We start from the raw sequence: 24,816 nt of genomic DNA on the forward strand, positions 1-24,816 counted from the left end.
CTTCTCTTCTCCCCCTCCACCTCTACTTTGTGATGAGAGTTTTGCCTGATAAAGGTGTGAGTAAAAAAGTGAGCAAGGACATCAGGATTTGTCTCAATAAACAGAGTTGCACCATAACTAAGATAATTACAAGCAGATTTCACTATTCTCAGTCTTGTATTTACACACAATTATTGCATAAAAGAATGAAAAAAAGACGGATCCTCATGGGATTAGCTGTCTTTGGGTCAAATTTATCACTGGTGTAACTGAACGGATTTCAGCTGATGATTTTGACCCTTTGTGCTAAACAACCACACTAATGAAAACCATACGAATGTAGATGCAGCAGCTGTTAATGGAAGTGGTTAGTATGAATATAGATTGAGGCTTATTTTTCTACTAAAACCCTTTTAAATCTAAACACAGCATCTGTGTTATTATGGCTATTGCTTCCCTCAGTACAAAACCAACCCCGCACTCAGACCTCAGTCATCAGAACTTTCCCCTGTGGCTACTTTTGATGGTACTCTATTAAATGCAGAAAAAAATGCATTATCGAGACGACGAATCCTAATTCTGCAGGATGAAATGAATGGCTTTATGCTTTCAAGTCAGACATAGAGGGATGGTCAAAATTATTACTCGGCTAAGTAAGTCAACAACTGAATCATGCATCACTACTTATAACTCAAACAGAAAAAAAATACTGAAGATTTAACTTGTGGCAACATTAAATACAGAAGAAAAATAAAAGAGAGACCTGAAAACTTGTCTTTTTCATGGAGAAAGATGCGCAGGTAAATTGCTTTCTGGGGACTGGATAGCTCTTGGACTGGTAATAAAAGAGGGAGAGACTTTCAGATCCTGGTTACTGCTTCACATTCCATCCAAGCCAGTAGTGACTGAAAGCTATTGTCATTTGTCAGTTGTTTGATGGTCTATGTGGGATAAATGGTTGTTTTCTCAGTCCGATTCTAAATGGGAAGGTAGGTACCTATTTCACAACAGAGTGAAAGGACAGGCTTGTGGTTAAGGAACTAGGGGGAAATCTGGGTTCTGGAAAACTTTGCTTTGTCAGAGATTTAATGTGCTACCTTAAGCAAGTCAATTAATCTTTCTGGCCTCAGTTCCCCATCTGTAAAATGGGGAGAATAATAGTTTCTTTGTCTGTTTTGTCTATTTAGAGCTTTTAAGGACAGGGCTGTCTCTTACTATGCGTATGTACAGTGCCCAGCACAATGGGGCCCATCTCTTGGTTAAGGCCTCTAATCTTAAATAATAATAACTACTGCACTAATTGGCACCCTTATTGGACATCTGGGCAAAGAGGCCAATGTCAGATGGGCATGGAAACTGAATGAGCCTTTCACTGGGTCCCTATAGTTCAGAATTTAGGAACACTGGTGGGGAAGCTTTCACTGGCGGTGCCTGTGCTACATCTTTTACATAGATACTGAGCAGACTTCATCTTCTAGGACTACAATGTGGGTGAGGTAATATCTTCTATTGGACCAACTTCTGTTGCTAAGAGAGTCAAGCTTTCAAGCTACACAGAGCTCTTCCTTGGGTCTGCGAAAGGTATTCGGGCCTGGTCTACACGACAGAGTTATGTCTATGTAAGGCAGCTTACGTCGACCTAACTCTGTAAGCATCTACACACTAAAATGTAGCTCCCACCAATGTAATTCGTCCAACACTCGAACTTAATAACTCCACCTCCACAGGAGGCAGAGCACCTAAGGTGATGTAGTTAGGTCGAGACAGTGTCAGTGCAGGTATTGCGCTGCTTACATAGACTGTTGCTGCCTCCCAGAAACCATCCCACTATGCCCCATACTAGCAGTTAAATTGGAGCAAGCCCTCCTGGTGAGGACGTGCACCATCGAAACAAGGAGTGTAGTGTGGACGTATAAAACCGATTCAATTACAGTAGTGACTGTATGTCTACGTAACTTAGGTCAACTCAGGGCACGGCTACACTAGAGAGTTTGCCACTGTAAGCTCTCTAATGTGGCCACGCTAAGCCAACGGGAGCGAGCTCTCCCATTGGCTTACCTACTCCACCTCCGGGGAGTGGCAGTAGTTATGTCAGCGGGAGAAGCTCTCCTGCTGACATAGCACTGTCCGCACCAGCACTTATGTTGGTGTAACTTACGTCACTCAGGGGGGCGATTTATTCACCCCTCCCCCCCGAGTGACAAATTATGCCGACATAAACTGTAGTGTACACATAGCCTTCATTTTGTGGTGCAGACTTTCCCTCAGAGTGTCACAGTTCAATACAAGATCAAATAGACTAGCATAAGTAGTTAACACATATTCTAAGGGACTATTCAAAATGGTGGCCCATTAACACACCTTTAGTAAAAGAAAAAAAAGGGGGGAGGGATAGCGGGTTACAGGCTGTTGTAATAAGCCATGAATCCAGTGTCTTTATTAAGGACATGATTTTTAGTATCGAGCAAGGTTATGAATGTAAGCTCCCAAGCTTGTCTTTTGAAAGTGTCGTGCAGGTTTCCTTTGAGGATGAGGACTGATCAGTCAGCTGTAGAGTGAGCGCTTTGTGAAAAGTGTTCACCCATAGGTACAGTGATGTTTTTGTCTTTTATCATTTTCCTGTGAGAGTTAATTCAAGAGGGGGGTGATTGTCTGGTTTCACCCACATAGTTTTTATTGGAACATTTAGTGCACTGGATGAGGTACACCACATGTTGTGATAGGCATGTGTAGAACCGATGGATCTTGAAAGATGTGTTGTGGAGGGTGTTGATCATTGTAGTAGTGGAGATATGTCTGCAGGTTTTGCATCTGTTGTTCTGGCAGGGTCTGGTGCCACTTTAAGTTGGTGTGTCCTCATCTGTGGGGAACTTGCTTCTGATGAACTCACACAGAAAGATGATAAAAGACAAAAACACCACAGCACCTATGGATGAACTACTTGTGCTAAACTATCTGTTTGATCTTGTACTTGGAGTGTCACAGCTAAATACCTTTCCCAGACCTGAAGAAAGAGCTTTGTGTAGCTCAAAAACTTGTCTCTCTCACCAACAGAAGTTGGTCCAATAAAAGACATTACCTCATCCACCTCGTCTCTAATATCCTGGGATCGACACGGCTACAGCACCACTGCATACAACAATAGAAGATTTTCTAGGGCTATCAATCCAACATTTTCAAAAACCACTAAATTAACTCAATTTTTTCTAAAAGAAATTGCTTCTATACAGATAGAAAAATTATGGGTTCAGTAATCCAGAGGAATTTTTTAAAGGCAATATATGCGTATACTATCTCGTCAAAAAATAATAATGCACATAATTTCTCTTCTTTTGTATTTCACTTGCATTACTACAAGTTAACAATACTGGTATTTGAAATCTGATTGACAGATAACATGCATGAATCTCCCAAATCCTTTTTCCTGATGACATACAAAAAGTTTTATAGATGAGAGTGGAAAAGAAAAGAAAGTTTCCTAGCAGGGATATTTATTGGAATGGCAACTGAATGTATTCAGATTAATATTGATAAAAAAGGCAAAAAAAGCCAAAGCAAAAGGAAAGCTCTCTCTGTAAAGGGATTTTGTTCACAAAAAAGGAACTTCATTATTATTTCATGCCCTTCATAGCAGGACCTTAAGCCCTGGCCATATCCTAAGTTTCAAACAGAAAACTGAGATGCTGGGATATTCATCAACTGCAAACTGTTAGGTATATTCAGTATCAATACCAGCATTTTAAAATTAACTCTGTATTGAATAGGACAGGGTAAATAATAATATAAATTTTCTCAAAATATAAATAATACAAGTCCTTTGGCAATATATATATATACACACACACACGATGTAGTCAGAAAGATTTTTTTTTCCTCCTGAAAGATTGTATGTTATAATTTCAATACATTACAAACAATAGGCAAAATTTTCCTCCAATGGTCTTCAATGAGAGTTGCAGTTGTACAATTTTTTCTCAAAAAGTTAGCTTCTGCAATTGTGCTAATACAACACTATGATACTTGCACACCCACATTGTGTGTGTGTGTGTGTGTTCTACTAGATTCTACAGCTACCAAGATTCAACCTATGACTTGGGGGGGAATTTTGCAGTCACTACCACATGAAAACTATGTGCCTCAGCCTGCAAGGATGAAAAGAGAGGACACTATTCATTTTCTTCCTCTTGCAGAGCTGAGCTAGACTTGTTTCTTAAATGCTGTATTTCCAGAATTTAGCAGTGCAGCAGCCATCTTTGTTTTGAGGACAATAGAGATTAACAGGAAATGTGCAGCAGTCACCTTTGTTTTGAGCATCAGGGTATGGACAGATTCTAGCAACAAGCTACTGGAATCGGTTCAAGATGAGTAGCTCAGAGAATGTGCAGTAGCGAAGGTGCCAAATGACATCGGGGCAGGGGAAAGCAGCAATAAAGTAGATAAAGAAAAACTATTGTCACAACAAGGAAAATATGTTAGGATTATAAAACTAACTCAATAAAGAGCAAAATTAAATTTACTTTGCTTGCATTCACAGCACTTATATCCACAAGGATGGAGCAGTAGAAATGGGCAGATTCAAAAATCTTGAAATTCAAAATCTTGAAGTGCCAAGTTGCATTTCTGCTAGACTGTAGTTGAGGAAGTAAAATATCTTTAGGAGTCACTGCCCTACAACACACCAGCTGGCAGATTCAGATCTCCTTGAGAAAGCTGCCTGAGAGGACCCAGCTATGAAGGCAGCAATACAATCTTTGCCTTCTGAACAGTGGGACTTGCAGTAAATATCCATAACCCTTCATGGGGGCATGATGTTTCTTCATAATTCAGAACAGGTCACTGCTGCATTGTCCATTGAGGCAGACAATGCATATTACATACTGAGAGGCTCAAGGATGGGGATTCCAAAAGCTCTTCAAGAACTAGCCATGAATCTGGCACACAAAGGTACCAGTGAGACCAAAACCCCAGTATGAGAGTATGGTTTCGGGGTATACAGATGCTCTTGTTCAAAGGATTGTAAAGATCTGCCAATTAGGGCAGTTAGTGGCTTTTCAAGCCAAAAAGAAATCATGGGTCACATAAGACTAGCAAGAGCACCCAGAAAGCAGTCAGCATTGAGTGTGTTTTATCACAATATCTGTTGGTCCTGGATGACAATTATTCTCATTAGCTACTGGAGTTCCTATGACTTCGTTGGCAGCTATCACTGTAATCCCTTACCTACTTAAAGAGTGGCCAATGAGCGTTTCCCCAAATGAACCCTAACACTGAGTGTTTATAATGTGAGTAAAATATATGAAAACAAACATTTTTTTAAAAAGGAATTGAAATGATGTGTGGTAATCATCTCCATGACCACTATGCTTGTATGTTTTCTTTCTTTCCCCAACATTTGTGTGTTTTAGAGTGCAAATTCTTTGGGGCCAGGACTGTATCTTCCCATATGATTATGCAATGCCTACCACACTATGGGAGCTACTGCACTATAAATAATAGAAAAGATGATTCACAACTTGATGTAGGATCAGCTTGAGATATATTATTAATTTATAGACTAGGAATCTCAAACAAGGATTTATAGATTCATGTATTTTAAGGTCAGAAGACACCGTTGTGATAATCTAGTCTGGCTCCTGCCTAATACAGACCATAGAATTTTGCCCAGGAATTCCTGCAACAAGCCCAAAAACTTGTGGTTGAGCTACAGTATATCTTTTAGAAAGACTTTCAGTTACGATGTAAAGATTTCAAGTAACGGAGACTCCACAACATTCCTTGGTAGGTTGGGCCACAGCCTCATTGTGCTAGGCGTCATACAAATATTGACACCTCGATATCAGTGCATGCGGGGAAAACATTAGAGAAACTCAAAGAAACAAACACGGACAAAATTTAAAAGCAGACTACAAAAACTGCAGCAAAAAACAAAATAATCATAAGAGCTATTATGGCACTGGACAGAAATTGGAACTACTGGGTAAATCAAATAAGAATCCACAGGGTGCCAGCAGGCAAGGAACTGCCTGACCTGATTATATTTGTAGTACTATTTTTGTTAAAATTACTCACAGAAGTCTCTATATATACAGAGACATGTTATAGAATCCCCTCTGGAGTTGAACAAGGAAAGATTCCAAATGATGGCTCTTTGATTTCCTCACTTTCCAATCTCAAGGACAAAGAGACAATATTAAAACAAATGAAAACTAGAAAAGCTGTTTGTTGTTTGAAGGTGGGGAAAAAAGAACCACAGATCCCCTGACCTGAGCAGACTGGTGTCTTGGGCCAGGCAGAAAGAACTTACAAGGGTCAAGAAACAACTTCAAGAAGGAGCAGAAGTCTTCTTTCGTCAGTTTGTCAAATCCACATTATCCTTCCAAACTTATGTAAGCACCATCCAATCTGTGCACCAACTGAGGCAGGGATCCAGTAGAAAAAAAAATAGTATGTAATCACGTAATTAAAGACTGCATTATTATGTATACACACAAAAGGTTGCACATGTAACCTTAATTTGACATTTCCTAACTTTTCAGTCCTTGACTCTGCAACCTTAAATGATATGGAAAAAGGAGTAAACAGTGAGGTGGTACCATTTGCAGATGATTATGTTTTCCACTGTGCATTATCCCAACTATACATATAAAATGATGGGGTCTAAATTAGCTGTTACCACTCAAGAAAGAGAACTTGGCGTCATTGTGGATAGTTCTCTGAAAACATCCATTCAATGTGCAGCAGCAGTCAAAAAAGCGAACAGAATGTTGGGAATCATTAGGAATCTCTTTTCCAAACTGAAGAAAGAATGGTTTGTATTAATAACAACAGTTAATAAAAATCAGTTAGTGTTTAAGAGCTTCATATGATAAGGAGTAATATGAAAGCTAAACACTTACACCATTAAGACTTTTTTGAACTCTGTGAAACGGTTGTGCAAGAGACCAAGAAAAGCCTCTTTGCCCCCAATGTAGCATCCACGAAATCATGCATAAAAAAATTCTTCTGAATGGTGGAGAACCTAATTCATCTGGATTGTCTCCACTTGGTGGCTAGTTTGAGCCCCTTACATTATAAGAAATTTTAATATTACCTTGAGGTCAGATTCAGGCTGAGCTGTTTGCACCTGTGGTGGGGGCAGACAACTGCCGAGTGTTCTCTAGTCAAGTTTCAGGCTGTCTGCCTCTTGGAGGCTGTTGGAAGAATTTCATTCCACAATCTGTGATTTGGATCCAGGTTCTTGGAAGGAGAAGACCAGTCAGGAGAAACTGGAGTCCACTGTTGGTTGAGTTTGTCAGGACAAGGAGGCAGTTCATCCTTAAGAAAGCACTCTGCCCAAGAAACCATTTCTTGACAATCTGGCCAATTATCAAACTTTTTCAAATATTTCCTTTGGGGGTAAACTGAGACAACTCAGAATAGGTTGGGTGCCTCAGATTTCCTGGAGCCTTGTCAATCTGCATCCACAACACATTACAGAGACTGCACCTGCTGATGAGCTCCATCTGGAGATGGATGAAGATCAAGTGTACCAAGTTGATATAATTATATCTAGCAGCTGCCTCTGATAATGCTGATTATGAGTTATTGTTGATTTGCCTGTGGTCCAAGTGGATGGGCACTATTAAGTGGCTCCATTTCCTTCTGTTTAATTCTAGATAGTAGTTTGAACTATTAGCCCTGAGGATGGAAGAACAATCTTATAGGATTCCTTCTTGTTTACTGTATATGTGTGTCCATTTCTATGTTAATGAGGAGACACAGGTTACAGTGTCTTCAGTATGCCACATCCTCATTTCATCTTACCCAGAGGATATAGATGAGGACTTTACCCAGTCCTGATTGAAATTGGGCATGGATAAGGGCAATCTGAATAAGACCAAAATGATGTTAGTGGTTGAGAGTAGCGACCAGAGGGTATAGCAGAGATATCAACCCCCTTGAGCAGCCTACTGTTTCTTACTAGTGTTCAAATCTAAAGGTCCTGCTATATCTTCAGCAGCTTTTATATGATCAAATAGCACCTGTGGCCATGATAACATTTTTCTACACTTGACCAGAAGGTTGTGTCCTTTCTTTCATACTTAGATTCACAAACTTTATCTATGCTTCTGTCACCTTGAGATTAGACTACTCCTATTCACCACTTGGAAGATCAAGCTAATGCAGAAAGCACGTACTCACTTACTCAGCAGGGCATTAAATAAATAGCCAAGATAGAGCTCTATGATCTGAACTGACTACATATTTGTTTCTGATTATAGAACCTGGTCTGGGTCTTGCCTACTTGGGAGATCACTTTTCTCCCACTGCAGTACTGATATTTGTGATACTTGGAGGTACTCACATTGCAGCCACCCCAGTTTAAATGGGAGGGAGTTGCCAGTAGGGCTTTTCCTATGAAGGGCTCTGTGATAAATGGGGGCAGGAGGGTAGCTCCCTTTTATGGACACCCAGCCAGCCAGTTAACTATAAAGTCCCTCTTGGTGGCTGTTCTCTGCTTGCTTTACCTGTAAAGGGTTAAAAAAGTCCCCGAGATAAAGGAAAGGGTGTGGGCACCTGACCAAAAGAGCCAATAGGAAGGCTAGAACTTTTTTAATTGGGGGAAGAAACTTCCCTTTGTCTGTTGTTGTTCTCCGGGAAAGAGGGGAACAGGGAGCAGTTATGCTATGAGAAGCTTTAAGCCAGATATGATCATAGATCATCAGATCATACTAGAACTACTTATTTGAAACCCCCAGATGTGTATGGCGATCAGAAATGTTTAGAAAGATGCAATTAGGTTTATTTTTGTTTATTTCTTATGGCTAGTGAACTCCTCTGTGCTAACCCTGGATGCTTTTGTTTGCTTGTAACCTTTAAGATGAACCCCCCAAAAAGCTATTTTGGGTGCTTAATTTTGGAATTGCTCTTTTAAAATCTAGCAAAAGTCTAAGATCCAGATGTATTTTCCTTCTGTTTTTAATAAATTTTTACCATTTTTAAGAACATGAATGGATTTTTGGTGTCCTAAGAGGTTTGTGCATATGTTGTTTAATTAGCTGGTGGCAACAGCTAATTTCCTTTGTTTTCTTTCTCAGCTCTTACCTTGTGGGGAGGGGGGGGAGTGAAAGGGCTTGAGGGTACCCCACAGGAAGGAATGTCCACGTGCACCTTCCTGGGTTCCAAAAAGGGGTTTTGCATTTGGGTGCTGGCAGCATTTACCAAGCCAAGGTCAGAGAAAAGCTGTAACCTTGGGATTTTAATACAAGCTTGGAGTGGCAATTATTAATTTTTAAAATCCTTACAGGCCCCCATCTTCTGCACTCGAAGTGCCAGAGTGGGAACTCAGCCTTGACAGGCTCCTTGACTTTACATTTCACTCTCCAACTACTAGGTTTAAAATAGCTCATAGTTGGTGATGCTGAGAACGTGTTGCAGAATTTGGGGGAGGGAGTAAAGGCCAAAAATGCAGTGGAGGATGTATGGTCTGGTGGTTAAGGTACTAGTCTGGGAATTGGGAGACTGGGATTCATTGCCAGGTCTGTCACAAACTTTCTGTGTGACCTTAGACACATCACTTAGGCCCAGATCCTCAAAAGGATATAGGCTTCTAATTTCCATTTATTTCAATGGAAGTTAGGCACCTAAATATCTTTGAGAATCTGGGCCTTAGCCTCTCAGGGCCTCTATTGCCCATCTGTAAAATGGACATAACAGTACTTCCCTACCTCACAGAGGTGTGTTGTGGGGATACATACATTGAAGGGATACAGGGTTCAGATAACATGATAATAGGGGTCTGTGACATGGTCCACAGACTCCACTCTGAACCAGGGCTGGGAGTAGAGCAATACTAGGCTAGGGAGGACCTATCCCTCAACTGGTGCTGCCCATGGTCCCAGTGAAGGAACAGTTTAAAAGGACACTGGTAGCCCAGGAAAGGTGCTGCATGCTTAAAGCTGCGTTTTAGTCACAGGTATTTTTAGTAAAAATCATGGACAGGTCATGGGCAGTAAAGAAAAATTCACGGCCTGTGACCTGTCCATGACTTTTACTATATACTCCTAACTAAAACTTAGGCCGGGGGGGCTGCGGGGGCTGGGCGGGGGTGACATAGGACCGCTGCTCGTGATGGGGGGAGAAGGGGGTGGCGGCGAGTGGCCCGGGATCCCCACTGGTGCTGGAGTCGGGAGGGTTGGTGGGCGGGGCTGGCAGGCTCCCTGCCCAGCTCCGACCGGCATGTCCCTGAAGCTCCTAGTGGGAGGGGTGGCCAGCGGGGCTCCGTGTGCTGCTCCCACCACACGCGCCGGTTCCGCAACTCCCATTGCCTGGGAACCACAGCCAATTGGAGCTGCAGGGGTGGCACTTGCGGGCATAGGCAGCATGCGGAGCCCTCTGCCGCCCTCCCCCCCCACACACATAGGAGCTGCAGGGACATGCCGGTGGGAGCTGTGGAGCTGTCCCCCCCCCCAGTAAGTGGTGCCCCACACCACAACACCCTGCCCCAGCCCTAAGCCCCCTCCCACACCTAAACTGCTGCTGCTGCTGGCCCAGGGGCTGCCTGGCTTGGGCAGCCCCTGAGCCAGCTGCACCAGCTGCAGAAGTCACTGCGGTCACAGAAAGTCATGGAATCTGTGACTTCCATGACCTCCGTGACAGACATACAGCCTTGTTTATTCTGCACTAGGGAACAAGACTGATATGTAGACCTGTGTCAGGAATGGCTACACCTTTGTGAAGACTACTTTAGCAGCAGGGATTTGGATCCCCAGCCACACACCCCTTCTCTCTGGGAGCTGAAAGCCACTAATAAATTTGTTAGTCTCTAAGGTGCCACAAGTACTCCTGTTCTTCTTTTTATAAAAGAGGTTGTTGGATCAGCATGATAAGAAACTGAGGAGAGTCTTCTAAGCCAGTGACCAGGCCCCAAACTGAGGAGTTCAAGACTGGTAGGAAGTGACCCAGAGATAAACAAAATTTGGGGTAGCTCAATAAGCGGCCCAGGACCTGCTGGAAAGGGTGGGCCTGTGTCCCCCTACCTTACCTCTTCTCTCCCCTCCACTGTAGTGACAGAACCTCGAAAGGAACAATTGGAGCATGCTGGAGAGATTGAGGCTGCAGCCAGACAAACCTCTGGGATGACCAGGCTGGCTGAAACTAAGACCATGATCTGACCATTAAGCCAGCTTAGGATGACCAGATGAGAGGAAGAAAATATCGGGACACATTGTGGGGGGAGGGGGGGTCCGCCGGCAGAGCAACAACAGCAACAACAACAAAAAAGCCAAGTGCTGCCGGCGGAGCAAAAAAAAAAAAAAAGGCCAGTGGAGCGAAATATCGGGACGCAGGACAAACACCTAAATATCGGAATGTCTGGTCACCCTAGGCCAGCTAGTCATCAGACCATCCTGCTACAGGGTCATAGAAGTACTGAAAATAGGCCTGGGTTTCTTAAGGAATATGGAGTCCTTGGCTGTTCTCTTGGTTGATTTGCTTTGTTATGTGGGCTGCAGTTATTTTTAGCTGAATCTGCTATTTTTATTCTGCATGGATTATTATAATCAAGCTCCTTGTGCATGGGCTAGGTGTTTTTTTCTCATCAGCAGCGAAGAGTATGTTATCAAGTGCATCAAGGAGGTGGAAAGTAAGGATTTCCGGGTGCTATTCTGAGCTAAACTTCTGTCTCAGTCAGTGACTATGGATAATTCACCTATCTATAAAATGGGTAGATAAGCAAGCTCATGGAGGTTTTGTGAGGAAGAACTAGTTGTTTGAAACGTGTTTGGAGATACTTGCAAGAAAGGCTTTGTATGCATGCAAATATTAGGGGAGTGCCTAATTTCTTCATGATTAGGTGGGGGAAGCAAAGAGCCTCTCTGTCCTTGAACCCACCACATGATACAGATCACAACTCTAGTCCTTGCACACTCCTGGGTGCAAGAAGTACCTCTGACTATTACCAACGCCCAAAAGAGGTCAGCAGCGGCCATGACCCTGACTTACCTTGGCACTAGCCAGACACAGAGGTGAAGGGGAGAACACTGCAAATTACTACCAGCAGCCAGCACATTCCCTTTTTGTACCTGGGAATAGAAACATTATGCCTGTATCAGGCCTAATATTTCCTGAGACTCCTGCAAAGGAGAGTGAAACTTCACACCCACTCCAACATGGGCCCGTGTTTTAAAAGCACAATCTAGTCTATTGTTAACCAAGAGCCCAGATTTTGTCTGATTCTACTAGAATCCCCATCCTTGGAGGATTCTTAGAACAGGTTAGACAACACTTGTCAGGGATGGTCTCAGTATACTTAATCCTGAATCAATACAGGGGGCTGGACTAGATGACCTCTTGAGGTCCCATAGAGCCCTGCATTGCTATTATTCTATGACTTCAGTGGAGTAACTCCAGGTTTACATTGGCATAAGTGAAAGGAGAATTGGGACTCAAAGGAGTTTATCTGTATGTTCTTTGTTTGCACAAAGGAACAAAGATGTCTCATCTTAATCCATCACAAGCTATTGAATTGTTAAGTGAGGCAGAAAAAGATGCAGTAAGATAAAGAAGCCTGAAGAGAGGTCAATTATGAAGCTGTTTGTCACCCTGTGGTACTAGCCAAAATTCTGTGCTGAGTTGCCTCATTGTTGAATCCTGTTCATTTCATAGGTAGGGAGATGATTATGTCACAGAGGTCACCACTGGCACAGCACCTGTGAATTTGGCCATTTACAGGGACCCCTACTGCCATGCATTAACAGTTTTGTTAGTCCACATTGATCTAGTCTCATTTCAAAAGGGCAACATCAAAGCAAACTAATGAACTGTAATGTGTGGGAGGAGGAGCTACAAGGTTGCCATGACCATAGCGTCAAATTCTCTATTATTATTTTTGATGTGACTGTGCTGTGAATTATGCATAACTTTACTGTGACAAAAGTATATCCATACTCATTGGGGTGCAACTCAGAACAGAACCTGACCTGCTAAATATCATCTCAAATGCTAGTGCAGCTGGTGCTTTTCAGATGTCATTTATCTTTAAATGTGCTGGCTTCAGATGCGGCATTAAACATGGAAGATGGAAGTAACTTTCATAATGGTAATACCACAGAAAGCTCTTAAGTTGTTTGAAGCAAATACAACAGTTAGTATAAGAAGATTAAAGAAAAGTGTTCTGGAGGACATAAAATCTGGTGCAGAATAAGAGACTCATAACACATTTTGTATAAGGAAAAACCAAAATACAACCATGAATGGTAAGAGAAAGAGGCTCATTCATCACTGTGTTTGTGCTTCGATTTTATGCCAGGGTAACTATGGAGCTACACTGGCATTAAACTGAAGCACACAGTAGGGAAATCAGGTCCACAGTTCACAAAAATTCTAGCAGTAAAATTGTCTGATTTAACTTCTCCACTTTGGACAGCAGCAATTCAGGAAATAACGGTATGATGAGGATTTTTATTCTTATTCCATTATATCTATAGATTGTACCAAAACAAGCATACTATCAAGTAGTTTTGAGGGTTTGTTTGTTTTTTTGCAAAATATGCATGACATATGTCTTAACCAAAGATGTGTCAATTTGCTCAGTACAACTGTATATATTTTTGATGTACTCATTTTGTATGAATTTTAGTCATGGGAAAAAAGCCAGATAATAAAAAAGATTACACTTTATTGTATTAAATAAGGAATTAGTTGTGCAACTCATCCTTAGAGCTTGTGCATCTAATTTCCAATGCACCTCACCATGAACTAATCCCAAAACTTGAGCTAGATTCTGCTCACAGTTACATTACAATTAATCCAGGAAAACTCCCTTGATTTCACTGGCATTTTAATCTGGATTTACACCAGATTAATCAAAATCAGAATCTGACTCAAGGTCTCCAGGTTCATACATTTTTTTTATCTCATGTCTCAGGATACATTTCTTTAGGTTCTTTCTTTTCTTAGACAATCTTCATATCAAAATGGAAGTGGCATGCAAGTGCTTTTAACTTCAGATTTATTTAAACTTATTTCTTTGATTTGTCTTCAGCCATGAGTTATGATTATTTTGTCCTTGTATTTGCTCTCTAATGCAGTTTGTAATGCTTGAAAGAGGAACTGATTTGTATTGTGTGTGTATATATATAAAAACCAACCACACACTACACTGAAGGGGACAATACCAAGGTTGAAAGACCTAAAATTAGACTTTTGAGCTCTGCTGTCATTGGCAGTGGTGTGCGTGCGTATGCAATGTACTAGGCCTTTGCTCTGCCTCTTCCATTCTTGTGAAATGAACTCTAAAAAGCCTGTTTTCCTTGAAAAATACAGCAATTTCAAGTTAGCAAATGTCTCTAATACTATGCTTTGCTGGCCGTGGTGAATAGATTCCCCCCTCCCAAACTTTCCCCATCGATGGTGCTTTAACAGTGCACAAGCAAATTGGTGCTCTTTCATAAGCCATTAAGAAGCACATGGCAGAAACTGCAAATATATATAGTGTGCTTTGAATACAGATAAGCAAGTAAAACTGTTCTACAGTGGTGTCTGAAGTAATTCTGCAATTTGCAAGTCCTCCCCAACCTCAAAGAATATTTGATTTAAGATTTGTATTTTTCTGTTTAGAAAGAAAGCTAATGAGCATCCATCCATCATACAGAACAGATAACAGTAGATCAGGGGTTCTCAAACTGGGTGTCGGGACCCCTCAGGAGGTTGCAAAAATTATTACATTGGTAGGTCATGAGCTATTAGCCTCCACCCCAAACCCCGCTTTGCCTCCAGCATTTATAATAGTGTTAAATATAAAAAATGAGTTTTTAATTTATACGGGGGGAAGGGGGCGGTTGCACTCAGAGGCTTGCTATGTGAAAGGGGACACCAGTACAAAAGTTTGAGAACCACTGCAGTAGATGGTATTTAATCATAGTGAAGTGTAAGGGAAGTACTCTTGTGCCCCCCCCCAAAATGTCTGGGGGTGGTACTGCAGTCCTTGGTGGGTTTTCAGCAGCTTGGTCCTCCACCTGAGTAACAAAGTCCAAAAGAACCCCCCTTAGCGGTAGTAAAGAGTTCAACATACTGTCTGTCTGCTCTCACGTGTCTTTAGTCACGGCTCTTGGAACCTTTAAATTCAGCCCTTTGCTTAGGCTTCTAAACAACCCTTGTCTCCTTCCCACGGCTTAGGTCACTTTTCCAGTGGGGAACCTAGGCCCACCCACTACTCCAGGTTCCAACCCAGGGACCCTATAAAACAGCAGCCATTTACTGCTCCCTTCAGTTAGTTGCTGTTATTTACCTGGGCTTCTTCCCACATGGCCCCTCTAGTTTCACCTGACCTTAGGGTTAAAGTTCTCAGGTCCTCTCTCATCTCGTCTCGCCCAGCCCAGCCCAGCCAGGAACTGACCTGATAAGGTCCTGCAGCTCCTTTCATCTGAGCCAGCTGGGCTCTGATTGGCTGCATCCATGCAGCCTCACTAGGGAGGCTGCAGGACCCACCGTTGCTGCTCCATTCCTGGGGCAGGATGTAGGAGGACTGCAGGGCCTCCAGCAGGGGCACCAAGGCCCTGGTACACCCCGTCACATGAAGTAACAGGGATAACTTAGTCATAGTTGGGCTCTGTGACAAATATTGCAACCACATTCAATATCTTTGAGGACCATATTATATTAAGTTTATGTATCACTGAAGGCCAGGGATTGTGTGCAACTCCAGGAGGAAGAGTACCACAGTTCCTTCAATAAGGTGATTAAGGTGAAGCACTTAGCTCAGAGGTCCCCAAACTGTGGGGTGTGCCTCCCTAGGCAGGCATGGAGGAACCTAGGGGGGGCACTGAGGCCCCAAGCCAGCCCCACAGGGGGTGGGGAGGGAGCAACATCCCACCCCTCCCCACCCTCAGCTCTGCTCTGTTCCTGGCCCAAGGCCGAGGCTGGGGACAGGGGCGGGGCTGGGAGCAGAGCTGTATCTGGCCGCGGGCCTGGCTGCCGGCCCCCACCACAACCCGGCTGTGGCTCCGCTCCTGTCCCCACCAACAGCCTTGACTCCTGACCAGGGCTCCATCCCTGGCCCCGCTCCCAGCCCCAGCCCCACCCCCAGCTGCAGTCCCAGCCTCAGCCCCCTTGCCCCTGTCCGCATATCCCCCCTGAGCCTCCACTCCAGGCCCCAGCTCTGGGGGGGGAGGGGCACGGACAGGAGTAAAGGGGTGTGTGACAATAGGCGGCAGGTATCATAGGCTGGGGGAGGCTTTGCCTCCACAAACAGCCAGACACCACCCGCTATCCCGTCGCTCCGGGGCTGGGGCCACACCACCCGCTATCCCATCGCTCCGGGGCTGGGGCCGTGCTGCCCTCCCTCCCGTCACTCCGGGGCTGGGACAGCGATTGTGTGGGGGGAGGCGGGGGGCTCTGGGCTGCGGCAGGGGGAGGCGCAGAAGGGGCAGGGCTGGGGGTTAGCCTTGCTCAGCCGGTGGTTCACATGCCACCCATGGGCGTGACCCTCAAAAGTTTGGGGATCACTGATTTAGCTTGTAAACATCTCCAAAGAGGTCCCACCCCCTGGAAAGGCTTGCATGTACTGGTTCCAACCAGGTTTTCCAGAAAACAATAGACAAAAGAAAAGGCTTTTGAGATAAACAGACTTGGTTTCAATATGCTTTCTCTGCAATGCTTCTACCTGAAGAACAAATGCATTGTAACTTGTAACTGCTGGCAATACACTGGTTTTAGCCCTTGGGGAGAGAGCACACAGGCACTGGCTGTTTGATAGAGTGCCTTGCTGAGGATATCACAGATATGGTACCCTCTGGGTCAGAAGGGTGTGGACAAGGGCCCTGAGAGCTGACTGGATACTCCTAGAGTGGACCATGGAGTGGGGACACAGGTGCAGTTACCCTAAAACTGTGACAGGTTAGATTCTGATCTCAGTTGCTTCCAAGCAACCGCTACTGTACCCAACAGGATGGGGGTTTGCATGGGTTCAATTGAGAGCAGAATGTGTCGTAGAAGTCAAAGTTAGACCTTATTGGATTTCTGAATGTAGAAAGTTACATTAATGCTACAAAAGCAGAGTTTCTATTTGTTCCCTATGCAGAACTCTCCACGGAGAGCAGGAGTAATCTCTGTGCGATATGGAGTGGCGAAGCCAGAGAACTCCAAACCAAATCTGCGGATGCTGCCCCCAATGCCAAGCCTCTCCAAAGCTTCTGACATGGAGGAATTGCAGAATAGAATAAAGGTTATGGGGAAGCCCCAACCTTGCAAAAACTGAACTCAATTTGGCAGTCTCTCCTGCCCATGCACTGGCAAATGCATATAATAGGAGAGAAGCCTGAATTTAGCCCCTAATGTGTGATTATTCACACAGCAATACACACTACTGTGAGAGGGGGATTTTATTATTAGTTAACCTTGTCTGAGCTGAAAGGCAAAAATAGTTTAGGCTGAACACCATATGTTGCCTTATGGCTGAAATCTTCCCCTCCTGTTAGAAAGAAGGCCTCTTTCCAGCTCCCTGTGCTATACAGTTTGGTTGCCTGAACTGTGAAGAAACATTTAGAATTTTATAGTGTATCTGTTTCCCTGGAATCTGATGGAGGAGCCATTGTATTTCGTTTCCCTGGATCCTGTTGTAGTTTTTCTAACTGTGCAGTATTTCTCAGTCAATCTATAAACTCTTTTGTTTAGAGGGTTCAAGTGACTGTAACACTAGCTACTGCTTTAAAGAAAACTTAAGCTTGTGTACTGTTCATTCCAAGTGTTGCCTTTTGGTGTTTCAGGAGAATACATGAAATTGGAAGTGAGTTCCAGAAGTGAATAGTCAAAGTAGTCCAGTCCCAGGTGTTGGGAGTTGCTTCATGGGTGTTAAGGATATAAATTTAGTCTATCTATAGCTCAGTTACTTAATGTCTGTATAGCACTATGATATAAATACTAAATGCTAGATCTAGTACCTGGATACCATGGCAACCAAGTGCTCTTTAAATACCTAGCTAGCTAAAATTAGGTTAGCTAAAAATGCTTAGTAGCATTTTGTCACTATACCTAAATTACAATATAAGGAATAGGTATAAGTAAGGCAGCAATTATTTACCTAGCCTAAAATGTCAGACTGCATCTCCAGAGTATTACTTGCACTGCTGCCGAAGACCTTGTTATGGCCTTGGGCACTGATTCAAATAGTGATTTTTTTTTCTATTAAAGGACTGTGGCACAGTATATTCCTAGTGCTATTAGACTAAGCAAAGAGGTGAACAGTTGTTAGTGGCCAGAGTAGGTACCAATAACAGTTGAGAAACTGCTGGTCCCATAACTTGATTCAAGGCACATCAGTGAATAGCCTGTAGCCAATTCCCTGTATAAGAAATAGCCTTCTTAGTACAACATCTAGAAGCAATGTGGACACTTAATTTTACAACAGTTCAATATTTTCCGTTTTTCCTAACTTTTTCCTCACCCAATAAGAAATGCACATGTGCATATCCCACATGCTTTGCACATGCGCTTTGTCAAGCTGTGATGTCCCCAGGTCATACAGCGTGCATCAGACAGTTTGCAGGGAAAGAACTCAGGGAGGGAGAACAATTCATCTTAATATAACCAAAATTTAAATAGACACACCAGCTGTTCCCTGATTCACTGAGACCCTGTAGTGTGCGAAATCAGCCTCCCCAAAACAGCATCTGGGTAGAGTTTCAAAGTCAGTGTGCAGTATTTTTCAAAGGAATGCATGGATAGTGAGGAGGCGACTTCCAGATTTCTTCTTAAGTAGTGTATCACTCCACTCAAGAGGCTCCTACCATTCTTAGGGAATAGGGTTGCCAACTTTCTAATAGCAAAAACCCAAACACCTCTGCCCCGCCCCTTCACAGAGGCCACGCCATGACCCACCCCATCTCCGAGGCTCCACCCCCCCCACTAGCTCTCCCCCCCTCACTTTCACTGGGTGGGGGCAAAGGGTTGGGGGGCATGAGGGCTCCGGCTGGGGTTGTGGGTTCTGGGTGGGGTCAGAAACGAGAGGTTCAGAGTGCGGGGTCCCTTTTCGACTGGGTGTTCCAGTCGAAAACCAGACACCTGGTCACCCTATTAGGGAATCTGGCTTGAGTGCAGAAGGAGAAGACAAGCTCTTTTTCTTGTAAGCTTCAGATATCACAGTTATCAAAAACACTAGAGCCACTTTCCTTTTTATGGCCAGCTGATAGAACAGAAACAAACAATGAATTTGATCTCCTAAATGCTTTATTCTGTCCAGCTGTAAGGGTCTAAATGAACTGAGTGAATTCTCCCGACAGCTAGTTGGGAGGGGGAGAGACTGCCAGAGAAAACTGTATTTACATAAACACACCTATTCTGCTTAGATATCCAGCAGACAGAGCAGATTATCAATTTATGCTGGCGTTGGGTTATAAATCACTTTAGTACTGAATGCAGGGGTAGTGAAATACTGTTACCAATATTGTTGGCATTATTGTAACACATGGAAGCAGGACTGTGCTTAATCTGTCCCAAATGTGGGGGTCACCCTCAGCTGAAAGAACCTCGTTAATCCAAGGGCTCGAATGCCAGAGCCCTTTGAAAGTAAGAGGGGTGGGGACAGGGGTCCCAGTGAAAATATGTACACCTCTCCCAAGAGTCCTTCCTGGACTGGTTTAACCTGTTCTCCACCCCCCCCCCCGCCCCCCCACACATTCAAAGAAAGAGCTACATAGGCTTCATTAAGAGCCTCTTTGTTATTTTAAATGTTCAGTCAGAGCTGAAATCAGTTGTGGCGGGACTGTGTTTCTGCCCAGCCTGCCAAGAGCTAAACATCACTGAGAGCTGAAATCACTTTGAGATGGGGCAGTGTTTCTGCCCATCCTGTAAAGAGCTGAAAATTACTAAAAGACTGATGTGCAGAGGTCACAGCAGAGAGGCAGGTGGCAGAAGGTGACTGACTGTTGGCTGACAAATGAGTGGCTGGTGAGGTGCTGAGCAGAACAAGCGGCTGGCGGGATGGCCAGACGGTGAGGAGCAGCGACTGGTGGGGTGGCCAGGTGGTTCAGACAGCGGCCAGCAGGGCAGCTAGGGGAGAGATGCCGCAAGCAGCCAGCAGGGCGGCTGGCAGAGAGGTGCAATGAGTGGCCAGCAGGGCGGCTGGCAGAGAGGGGCGACGAGTGAGTGCCTAAGCAGCGGAGTGTGTAAGGTACCTCCTTACCCCCCACTTCACCCAGGGTGGGAGACACCTCTGAACTCTGTGTCTGCACTGATCAAGAACAGCAACTGTGAGTGGGGTGGAGAGAAGGAACGAGTATGTTAAAAGGACTTCTGGGTTGCTGGACTTAAGAACCTGAGGGGAAAAAAACACTGTCCAACTTTCTTGGGGTGGGTCTTTTGCCCAAATAAACGCTGAGTTACTTCTCTCTTTCTATTAAAAGTTTCTTTTCTATACTCTGACTTTGTGCTTGTGAGTGGGGAAGTATTGCCTTTCAGAGGCGCCCAGGGGTAGTGTGTAATTTCCCCAGGTTACTGGGTGGGGGCTCGAGCCGGTTCTGTGTTGTATCGATGGAAAGGAACCCCTAGATATTGAATCCAGCCCTGGTTGATGCTGGCTCCTCCTGGCAGAAGGGTTACATAGCTATGTTAAATGGCAAAACCTTGCTTGGTAGGTTCAAATGGAGAGGAGCAGCTGTTTAAGCCCCTATGAATAGGGCATAAATGATGTGAGCTGTTTGACCTGACATTATAATCAAAGAGGTTGATAAAGGAGGTGCTGTTGTCATCATGAACAGGTCTGACTACCAGAAGGAGGCTGCCAGACAACTCTCCAATACCAAATTCTACAGGCCACTTTCCTCAGATACCACTGAGGAATATACTAAAAAACTGCACCATCTATTCAGGACACTCCCTACACTAACACAGGAAAAAATAAACATACCCTTAGAGCCCTGACAGGGGTTATTCTATCTACTACCCAAGATCCACAAACCTGGAAATCCTGGATGCCCCATCATCTCTGGAATTGGCACACTCACTGAAGGACTATCCTGATATGTGGACTCTCTGTTCAGACCCTACGCCACCAGCACTCCCAGCTATCTCCGTGACACCACTGATTCCCTGAGAAAACTACAATGCATTGGTGATCTCCCAGAAAACACCATCCTAGCCACCATGGATGTGGAGGCTCTCTGCACAAACATCCCACACACAGATGGAATACAAGCTGTCAGGAACAGTATCCCTGATGATGACACAGCACAGCTTGTTGCTGAGCTCTGTGACTTTATCCTCATGCACAATTATTTCAAATTTGGTGACAATATATACCTCCAGACCAGTGGCACCGCCATGGGCACCCGCATGGCCCCACAATATGCCAACATTTTTATGGCTGACCTGGAACAACGCTTCCTCAGCTCTCGTCCACTCATGCCCCTTCTCTACCTACGCTACATTGATGACATCTTCATCATCTGGATCCATGGGAAGGAGACCCTGGAAGAATTCCACCATGATTTCAACAGCTTCCACCCCACCATCAACCTCAGCCTGGACCAATCTACACGGGAGGTCCACTTCCTAGACACCACAGTACAAATAAGCGATGGCCACGTTAACACCACCCTATACCGAAAACCTACCGACCGCTACGCCTACCTTCATGCCTCCAGCTTCCACCCCAGTCACACCACACGATCCATCATCTACAGCCAAGCGCTGAGGTACAACCGCATCTGCTCCAACCCCTCAGACAGAGACCAACACCTACAAGATCTTGACCAAGCATTCTCAAAACTACGATATCCACACAAGGAAATAAGGAAACAAATCACCAGAGCCAGACGTGTACCCAGAAGCCTCCTGCTACAAGACAGGCCCAAGAAAGAAACCAACAGAACTCCACTGGCCATCACCTACAGTCCTCAGCTTAAACCTCTCCAATGCATCATCAGTGATCTACAACCCATATTGGACAACGATTCTTCACTTTCACAGACTTTGGGAGGCAGGCCAGTCCTCGCCCACAGACAATCCACCAACCTTAAGCATATTCTCACCAGCAACCACACACCGTACCATAACAACTCTAAATCAGGAACCAATCCATGCAACAGACCTCCATGCCAACTCAGCCCACATATCTACACCAGCAACACCATCACAGGACCTAACCAGATCAGCTACAACATCACCGATTCATTCACCTGCACGTCCACCAATGTTATATATGCCATCATGTCCCAGCAATGCCCCTCTGCTATGTACATTGGCCACACTGGACAGTCACTATGTAAAAGGATAAATGGACACAAGTCAGATATCAGGAATGGCAATATATAAAAACCTGTAGGAGAACACTTCAACCTCCCTGGCCACACAATAGCAGATGTAAAGGTAGCCATCTTACAGCAAAAAAACTTCAGGACTAGACTCCAAAGAGAAACTGCTGAGCTTTAGTTCATTTGCAAATTTGACACCATCAGATCAGGATTAAACAAAGACTGTGAATGGCTAGCCAACTACAAAAGCAGTTTCTCCTCCCTTGGTGTTCACACCTCAACTGCTAGCAGAGGACCTCACCCTCCCTGATTGAACTAACCTCGTTATCTCCAGACTGATTCTTGCCTGCATATTTATACGTGCCTCTGGAAATTTCCATTACATGCGTCTGACGAAGGCCGGGTCTACACTATGAGTTTAATTCGAATTTAGCAGAGTCAAATCGAATTAACCCTGCACCTGTCCACATAACGAAGCCATTTCTTTCGAAATAAAGGGCTCTTAAAATCGATTTCTGTACTCCTCCCCAACGAGCGGAGTAGCGCCGAAATAGATATTGTCATTTCGAATTAGGGTTAGTGTGGCCGCAATTCGATGGTATTGGCCTCCGGGAGCTATCCCACAGTGCACCATTGTGACTGCTCTGGACAGCAATATGAACTCGGATGCACTGGCCAGATAGACAGGAAAAGCCCCGCGAACATTTGAATTTCATTTCCTGGTTGCCCAGCACAGGAGAGCACAGGTGACCACAGAGAGCTCATCAGCACAGGTAACCATGCAGGCCTATAATCAAAAAAGAGCACCAGCATGGACCGTATGGGAGGTACTGGATCTGATCGCTATATGGGGAGAGGATTCAGTGTTAGCAGAACTTTGTTCGAAAAGACGAAATGCCAAAACTTTTGAAAAAAATCTCCAAGGGCATGAAGGAGAGAGGCCACAATAGGGACTCAGAGCAGTGCCACTTGAAACTCAAGGAGCTCAGACAAGCCTATCAGAAAACAAAGGAGGCAAACGGTCGCTCCGGGTCAGAGCCGCAGACATGCCACTTCTACGCTGAGCTGCATGCAATTCTAGAGGGGGCCACCACCACTACCCCACCTCTGACCGTGGATTCTGAGGTGGGGGTAATCTCATCAGCCACACCTGAGGATTCTGCGGACGAAGAGGAGGAGGAGGAGGAGGAGGAGGAGGAGGAGGAGGATGAGCTTGCGTAGAGCACACAGCGCTCCATTCTCCCCAACAGCCAGGATCTTTTTCTCAGCCTGACTGAAGTACCCTTCCAAGTCTCCCAAGCCAGTACCCAAGACCATGACCCCATGGAAGGGACCTCAGGTGAGTTTACCTTTTAAAATATAAAACATGTTTTAAAAGCAAGCGTTTTTTAATAATTAATTTGCCCTGAGGACTTGGGATGCATTCGCGGCCAGTACAGTTACTGGAAAAGTCTGTTAACATGTCTGGGGATGGAGCGGAAATCCTCCAGGGACATCTCCATGAAGCTCTCCTAGAGGTACTCCAAAAGTCTTTGCAGAAAGTTTCTGGGCAGTGCAGCCTTATTCCGTCCTCCATGATAGGACACTTGACCACGCCATGCTAGTAGCAAGTAATCTGGTATCATTGCATGACAAAGCCTGGCAGTGTATGGTCCCGGTGTTTGCTGGCATTCAAGCAAAATCCATTCTTTATCTCACTATGTAACCTCAGGAGAGTGATATCGCTCATGGTAACCTGGTTGAAATACGGGAATTTAATTAAGGGGACAGAGGTGGTTGAAAAGAAATCCTTCCCTGTAGTAAGCCAAGCGCGGGTGGGGGAGGGGGAATTGGCGCTGAGCTTTTCATGTGTGGCTAGCAGGGATCTTTCCTGATACCAGCCACACACATGGGGGGAGGGATAAAGCGATCATCCCAGAGAATTGGATGGGGGGGGGTTAGTTTGTTTTCTGCTGCTGAAGGTTAAGAGGAAAACCGCAGCACTCAACGAGCTTTGCTTGGTATGTGGGAAAGGAGGGCTCAGAAGCTGAAAGACAATGGCTTACCATGGCCACATGCAAGCCGAATTCTGTTGCCCAGACTTGCGTCTGTGATCTGTAGCAGCAAAGCCACAGGCACTCAATATTAAGAGGCAAAATGCGACCTTGCACAGAAATCACATGTGCTATGTAATGTGAATAGTGTTGTTCACCGTGAAAGAGTATAAGCATTGTTCTGTAAAATGTATCTTTTAAAAAAATTCTCTCCTTTTTTCCCTCCCTCCAGCAGCTGCAAATTTTTCAAGCTTCCCTCCTCCGTCCCAAAGGCTATCTCAGATAAGGCGTCGGAAAAAGAGAACACGAGACGAGATGTTCGCGGAAATCATGGAATCCACCCGCAATGAAAGAGATCATCTAAATGAGTGGAAGGACACGGTTTCAAAGTATAGGAAAGATGCCAGTGAACGTGAGGACAGGAGGGACAAATGTGAGGACATGAGGGACCAACGTGAGGACAGAAGGGACCAACGTGAGGAGAGGAGAGACGCTCGAGATGAGAGGTGGCGGCAGGAAGATCAGAGGAGGCAGGATGCAACGCTGGGGCTGCTGCGTGAGCAAACAGACATGCTCCG

The 24,816-nt window shown here is 44.6% G+C and overlaps 1 protein-coding gene across 6 annotated transcripts in view; it reads right to left on the reverse strand.

The window, feature by feature from the left end:
- The window catches only part of VSNL1 (visinin like 1), a 140,434-nt gene that overhangs the window by 85,839 nt on the left and 29,779 nt on the right, over positions 1-24,816 (reverse strand). Inside the window, exon 2 of one of the 6 annotated variants that reach the window (XM_065587652.1) lies at positions 743-814. The exons of the other annotated variants lie outside the window; for them this stretch is intronic. The gene's annotated coding sequence lies outside the window, so the exon portion shown is untranslated. The remainder of the gene's footprint in view (positions 1-742; positions 815-24,816) is intronic. 6 annotated transcript variants of the gene reach the window in all.

Source organism: Chrysemys picta, chromosome 3 (genome assembly GCF_011386835.1).
Source record: "Chrysemys picta bellii isolate R12L10 chromosome 3, ASM1138683v2, whole genome shotgun sequence".
NCBI lineage: Eukaryota > Metazoa > Chordata > Testudines > Emydidae > Chrysemys > Chrysemys picta.